This window comes from Camelus ferus, chromosome 7 (genome assembly GCF_009834535.1).
Source record: "Camelus ferus isolate YT-003-E chromosome 7, BCGSAC_Cfer_1.0, whole genome shotgun sequence".
In the NCBI taxonomy this organism is placed as follows: Eukaryota; Metazoa; Chordata; class Mammalia; order Artiodactyla; family Camelidae; genus Camelus; species Camelus ferus.
This window is the reverse complement of record NC_045702.1, coordinates 80,415,188-80,424,255: the sequence shown is the minus strand read 5'-3', so window position 1 is coordinate 80,424,255 and position 9,068 is coordinate 80,415,188. Positions and strand designations below refer to the sequence as shown.

Sequence of the window (9,068 nt, the reverse complement as noted above, 5' to 3'; positions counted from 1 at the left end):
CAATGAATGTAGAGCTACACACAGGGCAATTCCTTCTGAGAGAAATCTGGAAACTGAGAAACTGGAGAAATCCAGTTGAATGACTCCTACACAATGGGCAACAGAGGAAATGCCCATATCAAAACTGGTAGGAAAGGCTGAGACACTCTCACCATAAACTTACTCCGGGCACAGCACCATACAGTTAGGAGGAAATCCCAAACTGAATGCTAATTAGTAACATCAAAACATAGGAAAGTATAGAACTCACTGGTAAACGTAAATATATGGTTAAATTCAGAATACTGTAATATTGTAATGGTGGTGGGCAAATCACCTATAACTCTAGTAAAAAGGTGAAAATTAAAAGTATTAAGACCAGCTATAACTACAATAATTTGTTAATGAACACACGATATTAAAAAGATATAAATTGTGACATCAAAAACATTAAATGTTGGAGGAGAGGGTAAAATGTAAAACATTTGTGTACATTTGAAGTTAAGGTGTTTTCAGCTTAAAATAGACTGTTATAGCTATAAGATGTTTTATGTAAGCCTCATGGTAGCACAATGCAAAAGCCTATAATAGATACACAAAACAGAAAGAGAAAGAAATCTAAGCATACCACTACAGAAAATCATCAAATCACAAAGGAAAGAAACAAGATAGAAAGAAAGGAACAAAGAAATTGCAAAACAACCAGAAAATAATTAGCAAAACAGCAATAGTAAGTTCATAACTATCAATAATTACTTTAAATGTAAATGGACTAAATTTTCCAATCAAAAGACAGAGTGACTGAATGCATAAAATGAACAAGACCCAACTATATGCTGTCTACAAGAGACTCACTTCAGCTTTAAGGACATAGACTGAAAGTGAAGGCATGGAAAAAGATATTCCATGCAAACAGAAATCAAAAGAAAGCAGAGGTGTCTATACTTACATCAGATAAGACAGATTTTAGGATAAAGACTTAACAAGAGACAAAGAAGGTCATTATATAGTGATAAAGGGATTAGTCCAACAAGAGGATACAATATTTCTAAATAATTATGCACCCAATGTAGAAGCACCTAGATATATAAAGCAAATATTAACAGACCTGAAGGGAGAAAAAGACGGCAATACAGTAACAGTAGGGTATTTTAATACCCCACCTTCAACAGTAGCTAGATCACCTAGACAGAAAATAATCAGGAAATATTGGACTTGAAGTACACATTAAACCAGATGGACTTAGACATTTGCAGAACATTCATCCAACAGCAGCAAAATACACATTTTTCTCAAGCACACATGGAACATTCTCAGTATAAATCATACGTTAGACTACAAAACAAGTCTTAATAAACTTAAGAAGACTGAAATCACATTAAGCATATTTTCTGACCACAATGGCATGAAACCAGAAATCAATTACAAGAAGAAAACTAGAAAATTCACAAGTATGTAGAGATTAAACAACATGCTGCTGAACAACAAACATGTCAAAAAATTCTTTGAGACAAATGATTTTCAAATGAAAACAAACAAATGAAAATACAACATACCAAAATTATAGAATGCAGCAAAAGCAGTTCTAAGGGCAAAGTTCATATGATAAATTTCTACATCAAGAAATCTTTCTCAAACAAACAATCTAACTTTATACCACAAGTAACCAGAAAAACAAGAACAAATAAAGCCCAAAATGAGTAAAGGAAGGAAATATCAAAGAACAGAGAAGAAATAAATAAAATAGAGACTAAAAGAACAACAGGAAAGATGAATGAAACTAAGAGCTGGTTCTTTGAACAGATAAAAACTGACAAACTTTTAGGTAGACTCATCAAAAAAAAAGGAGATTAAGAACTCAAATAAATAAAACCAGACATGAAAGAGAAGAGGTTACAACTGACACTACAGAAATACAAAGAATCATATGAGACTGCTATGAACAATTATACACCAACAAATTGGACAACCTAGAAGAAATGGATACATTTCCAGAAACTTCAAAACTGAATCATGAAGAAATAGGAAATCTGAATATACCAATTACTGGTAAGGAGATTAAAGCAGTAATCTAAAACCTCCCAATAAACAAACATCCAGGACCAGAGGCTTCACTGGTGAATTCTACCAAATATTTAAAGAATTTATATTCCAGAGCAGCTAGTTTACAGCTATAAAGAGCATTCTGGACCAGACTTTCAGCCTTGAACACAATGGTTTTTAAACCACTGGTACCCCAGCATAAAACAGGCCTCCAGGAGCAGAGAGAGGCTCCACCATATGTGCTCATGAAACACCTGTTATCTTAACAAGAAGTCAAGAGAAAGAATTAGTTTCAGTCCACTCTAGGTAGGGAAAATCAGGTGCTGCTCAGGCTTCTGGCCAGGAGCCCAGATGTCCCCAGTGGGACAAACAGAGGCCCCTCACAACCAGCACAAGTCTAAATGAAGTCTTCTAAATAAAGGCCCGCAGGAAAACATGCTCAGGGAAACAGTTTGCTAAGTAAAAGGGCACCATAATGTTTGCCTTGTGATACAAATTCTCTTGTTCAGCTTACAAGGGGGAGGCACAAATATCCTAACTACTTTAAATTGCAACTTCCAAGTATTTCTGTTAAAGATAAATATAAATAGTTACTCTCATGGAGGCAGTATGGCATAGTGAATAAAAGGATGAGTTTTAGGATTGAAAAAATTCTGGATTCAAGTTATAGCTCCATTAACTACTAAATCTTTGACAACTCATTTAATCTCCCTGAACCTCAGTGTCCACAGCATTCACATTTATCTCACAGATACATTATGAGGATTCAATCTGGTAAGTTAGAATAAGCAAAGTACATTTTATACTGTGAGTTAAATATACTTGGTTAATAAAGATGCATTGATTAATACCCTAAAAATAGATATAGTACCTTGCCCTTTCCACAAAATATTGAGAATAATGAAAACTGCCTTGAGGTATGTGGAAACGATGAACTAAGCATTGCAATTATATTGTTTAATAATCCATTAAAAGCAAAAGTTTTTCTACTTGAGAACCAGCACACGTTCATTTTAGAAAAGAAACCTGACAATAATAAAACATATACATTTTTTGCAATATAAGTCAAAAATTATTCCACCATTCACCTTACACTTACTTGCCTTAACTATTTAAATACTGACAACCAGTACCATCAAAAAATACCTGTGACAATACGTTAAAAATCTTAAAACAGGAAACTGACATTACCAAAATGGCATTTTGCAAAGATGACTCTGCTGGCAATGTAAAGATTGAATTATTTATCAATAATTTAGCAAAGAGCTGAAAAAATGGTTAAGTATGGAATCCAGACAGTTCTTTTTAACTTTACTTTTTAGCTTTACAATTCCAAAAACAACTATGATCAAAATCCAAAATAAAGAGGAAAAATTTGAGCATGTGAGTTCTATTTTATATTCAAGTAAGGGGGTAAGGAAAATTAAGGAGGTTATGGAAAATCAGAGAGAAACAACTTTCTCTCTCTCCCTCTCTCCCTCCCTTTCTCTCTTCTCTCCTCTCTCCACTCCCCCACCCACTTACTTACATTCATTTTAAGGAGCAATCTCGCCATCTTGTGGCTTCTATGAACATTGCCTATAAAGCAAAACTTGAATTTCCAGACGTAAGTTAAAATGCGAGGGAAGGAAACTAAATGGAAAAGATTTCCTATCTTTTAATATATGTCAATTTTTAATCTTTTCATATCTGAGTACCAGATGATCTGGCCTGCCCACTCCTGGTTTCATTCACTTTTCTTTTTGCTCGTGTCTGACTTGTTTCTCTTTTCTCTCTTGGAAAGCAGGAGCTCCCATTGGTGCTTCTGTTTTCTGTAACTCCTAGGACATCTCCCGCAGTGTTTAACAGACTGTCTATCAAAGGTTAACCTGTGGGAGGTCAAAAGTCCCCTTGACAAACCGGTGAGCAGTTTCTTCTCCCCGGAAGAAAGTACTGAACACATGCTTATACTCTAAAACCCCAGTCATGCACTCCTAGTTAAGAGGCAGGTTAAGGACCCTGACAGGTGATTGCTGCTTGGATCTCTCCGCTCCAGGCCCACAGCACCTGGATCATCAAGACGACTCTCCAGATAGGGATCAGTTCCAGGGCAGCTTTGAGACTTCCAAGCAACAAAGAGCTTCAGGGTGGGGCTCTGGCCCAATAATAAAAGGAAAAGAGAGAAAAAAAAAATAAAGCATGTCTCATCTAGACTATTTCATTAGCTTCCTGTTTCTGGTCTCCTACCTCACGCCTGCCTCTTGTGATCACAGTGATCTTTCTAAAATGGAAATCAGAGTGTCTCACTTTCCTGACTAAAGCTTTCCGGGGCTTTCCAAGTCACTTAGAGTAAGTGCAAACTCCTTTTCCTGGCATTCAGAGCCATTCGTGGCTTGGTCACTGCCTGCTCTCTGCCCCAATCTCACCAATTTTCCCACTGCCCTCTACCTTGAGTCCCACTGCCTTTCTGCTGTTCTCTGAAAACACCCACAGCCTATTTCCATCCTGAGGCCTCTGCAACCACCTAGAGTGTTCTTCCTCCAGCCTTCGCGGCTAGCTACTACTAGCTGATCATCAATACATCCTCCTCAAAGAGACCTTATCTGGCCACCCAACATAAAACAGACTCCTAGGAACCTTCTAGCATTTTATCATATTTTCATTTTCTCTAAAGCACTTATCATGATCTGATATTTTTATTTTTTTGATGAATATCTGTCTCTTCCCTGGAGTATAAGCACCATGAGCTGTAACCTAAGTGTCTGCTCTCTGCAACACCTTCAGCACCTAGGATAATGTTTACCAGTATCTCAGTAAACACGTGTTCAATAACTGAATGAATGTGAGTAAGTAAACTTGCAGAATACAAATAACACTCATCTTACTTAACACTTAACTAACTTATCACTTAGTCTTTGGCTAGAAGGCAAAGATTAAACTGTCCTTCCTCTAATAACACCTGAAATAACCTGTGGGGCAGAAGACAGAGTGGGAAGGCCTGGGCACCTAACTTCCCCAGGTTCGATTGTTGACTTTCCCTAATAGTCCATATTTGGCCCCTTCTCTTCTTATTCTCTGTGTTCTCTCTAATGAATCTCTTCCATACCATGGCCCCAAACAAGATACTGACAACACCCGTACCTAGAATAAAAATGGCAATATTTGTCAAGTTCTTGTGTATTACACACTCTTAGGTTTTAGTCCATCAGACCATTTAATTCACAAAACAGCTCTATGAAGTTAGGTACCATTAATTCTTTTTTCCAAGTATGAAAACTGAGGCTTGGAAAGGTTAAGTGACCTACCCAAGGTCACACAGAAAAGAAGTAGCAGAGTTAGGATCTTAACCCAAGTCTGGGTCCTTAAACACAAAGACGTTTCGTGCATGTATGGACATCACCAGAAGTCAAGGTGAAGATGCCTTAAACAGAACTGATCATCCCACTCCAGTCACACCCACATGCCACCAGCCCAGCCTGCTCCTCCCACTTCACTGTGTCACTAAATGAAACATCACCCACACATTTGCACAATCCAGACCCCTAAGAGTCATCCTGCCTCTTCTCTTTCACTTTCTGTCCATATCCAATAGATCATTATTCCTTATTATTTGATCTGCCAAATAATGCTCAAATCCATCTACACCTTTATGCTCTGCAAGAGCATATTTAGTTGTCCCCCTGCCTCAGTTTATTCTTCACATGGCTACGAAGGTCTTTCAAATATGTAATTCTAATCAAGTCATTTCCCTCATTAAATTCTCATTAAATTGCCTACAGGATAAAACTAATAAGTCCTTAGTATGATATACTGAGTCCTTTGTGACCTGGCCCCTAACCACTCCATATAGCTTATCTCCTGCCACTCCTCCGAAACGACTCATACTTAGTGTGGTTGTTCTCCAAACATACAAGGCTCCTTCATTCCTCTGGGCCTCTGCACAGGCCATTTCACTTGTGACTCCCATCTCCTCCATCCTTCTGGGGAACGTAGTCCTCTTTAAGATAAAGACCTATTCAATGAGGGGCTATTTGGATAAGAAAGAAGGAGGTTTCTAAGAGGACTAGCGCTTCTCCTGGTAATGAATTAAAAAACAAAACAGGAGTATGTTTAGAGTTAATGTCACGGCTATTAGCCAGAGAGCTACTACTACTATTCCAGTAGTTATAGAAACTCCAGCGATAGACTTTTTTTACCTGAAAGGAGAAGGCAATAAAATATTTCATAATAACTAATGTAATTCTTCAAAATTTATACAAATGTCTGGGTTTTGATTCTTTCTCTGCTCATTTTCTGGTGTGTAAATTGTTTCTGAATTAAAATGATAGATCATGAAACTATGATGCATTTTATTTAAAAAAAAAATGTCCTTATCTGTCCACTGAAAAGGCCTAGAAGCAAAGACTAATCCAGTTGCAATGAGCTTCCCTAGACCCAGACTGTGGCCTCTGAATACCATCTCCCACTAAAGGAATTAAGATTCCTTGAGGAAATGAGTGATTCCAGGATGGGGCAGGAAATGTACGAAACGCACCTGGACTATCCTGTTATACCAGAGATCAAGGAAGCTATCAAAGACCATTAGTCATGTCAAAAGGACGCAGAAGCCAACGTGAAAAGGCCCCGACTGGCCAAAGAGGAGATGATTTTGAGTATCAATAAGAATAATAGCTGGGGTGGACTAAAATACATCAAGTATGTTAAATTATGTGAGTTCATAGTGATTTTTTTTTAAATCATCAGTCACCCCTGGAGGACACTAGGGAATAAATTCATTATTATGACAATGGAAAGAATTTGCATCTATCCTGCCTTTACTAAATAATCTATATCCTAAGGAATCAAATAGTTGATGAGGAGAACATTATTTTTTATAGAAGTGTCCCAGCCAATATATGAAGAAGGAATGGCAGAATTAGGATACTATCTTTTGTAACTTTCTCCAACTAGTTAGTATAACACTAAGCAGACAGTAGTAGAAACTTAACAAACACTTGTCACCCAACTGATAGATATTTTTGTATTTTATACAACTTCATGCATGCCTATGATAGTCTTCACACAAACTATCAACAAAAATGTTTTTACAGCATAGACAGGAGTTAGGGGTAACAGGGTATCAAGATACTATCTTGCCTACAAGACACACTGTGTTTTTTATGGAAAAGAAATAAAAAGTCTTCAAAATTCTCATCATCCAAATGAAGTCTACAACTGCAAAAGTTCTGATGAACATACCAATGCATCCTGCTAACAGTGACTTTAACTACACCCACAACCATGTGAGAACACACACACACACACACACACACACAAACACACACACACACACACACACACAGATTGTCCTAAATCCCAGAAAACTTATTCAAGTAGGGAGGAAAAAAAGTATTACAAACCACACTGACAATGAAAATAAATGGCAGAGTTTGCCCTCAAATTAAGAATTCAAATATATTTTCATGAAATCTATTCGAAAGAAACTATCAGCAGTTACATCTATATCCCAAGAGTCAACATTCTGTACAAGACAAATGCAGCTCACATTCTAACAGATGCCCCATAAAGTTATTAAAGAATAAAAGAGAATCATCATTGCTATATAGTTTTAATTTTCAGGAGAAAAGTCAAATTTTAAATGACAGGAATATAAAACACACTCTATGAGTAGAAAAGAAAATAAAAACCCAGCCAGAGTCTCATGTAAAACCAATTCCCTATAGCTAGATTCCCACACTCCAAATAGCAGCACTACGTCAGTCTGTAAAAGGACATTTTAGGCAAAGAACCCAAAAATGTTCAGTACTGACCTCTTTACAAAGACTAAACATCATCTCAAATCAAATCCAGATAAATGGATAACTCAACTGAGTAACAAATTAACAAGAATCACCTTTAGCCTTGTTCCATTGCCAAGAGAAAAGTACTCAATTAAGTGCAGTCTACATCTTTATTTAATAGAGATCAGTGAAACAAAAGAATAAAAGTTACCCAAGTAAGAAAGACACCAAACAAAATGCAGTAATCTTGGAACTGCCCAAAGTGGGGAACAATTAAAGTCTTTCCAAAAGTGCAGACTTCTGAGTGAGCAATGACTCCTGAATAAGTAAATACACATAGTTACACCAAAGCCAAAAACAGAGAAATTAATAACATAAAATCAGGAAAAGCTGCATAACATGTAATGGTGCTGGTTAAAAGAATCACTTGTAGAATAAACTAATGGGTTCAAAAAAATTGCAGTTATGAGCACATCTAGTGTTCAGATCTTGGTTCTTAAAATACCATTCTCCCCACTCAGTGGAACCAGGGCTCCTCAGAGAAATGGCCAATTCCAGGCCTGGGGTGGAGGGGGTTGGGGGAGAGAACCTAAATAAACATGGAACATCTTGTGCCAAAACTTAAGAAAGTGCTCAAAGGATGATGAGAACATAGCAAAACTAGACAAGGGATATCTTGAAGGTGTTCCTATTGGCCAAATATAGATAATTTGAGCATCAAAATAAATCATGATAATAAACGAACTGTAACTGATTAAATAAAACATAAATACAAGAGTCCACACTGATATAAACAGAGAGCTCTTCCTTGTAGTAAAAAGTCAATTAACAACAGGGAGAGAAACAGCTCAGTAGCAGAGTACATGCTTAGCATGCACACGGTCCTGGGTTCAGTCCTCAGTATCTCCACTTTAAAAAAAAAGAAATCATAGAAAAAAGCTTTTTAAAAAAAGTCAATTAATAAATGTAAAAGAAATCATGGGATTAGAAAATCACTATTTAACATCATAATCTAGTAAACTCAGGCAAGAATCACCAATCTATGATCAAAGTAGTCGATGATAGTTTGAGCAAGTACCGTAATATTTACATAGTCTCAAAGTATTGGGAACAACAATATATTCTTTTAACCATAAAGGGTAAAACAATAAGTTTACACTGGAGAAACCTAGCAGACACCAACTTAGCCCAGTCATCAAGGTTACATGGCGAGCAATGGTGGCTGGTGCTACCTGATACGATGCACTGAGAACTCAGCATCACTTCTGCGGCGTGGCTGTCAAAAGT

At 36.9% G+C, this 9,068-nt stretch overlaps 1 protein-coding gene across 13 annotated transcripts in view; it reads right to left on the bottom strand.

Annotated features, from left to right (window-relative positions):
* Nucleotides 1-9,068, bottom strand: part of SUGCT (succinyl-CoA:glutarate-CoA transferase) — a 622,782-nt gene that overhangs the window by 568,354 nt on the left and 45,360 nt on the right. The window lies entirely within an intron of this gene.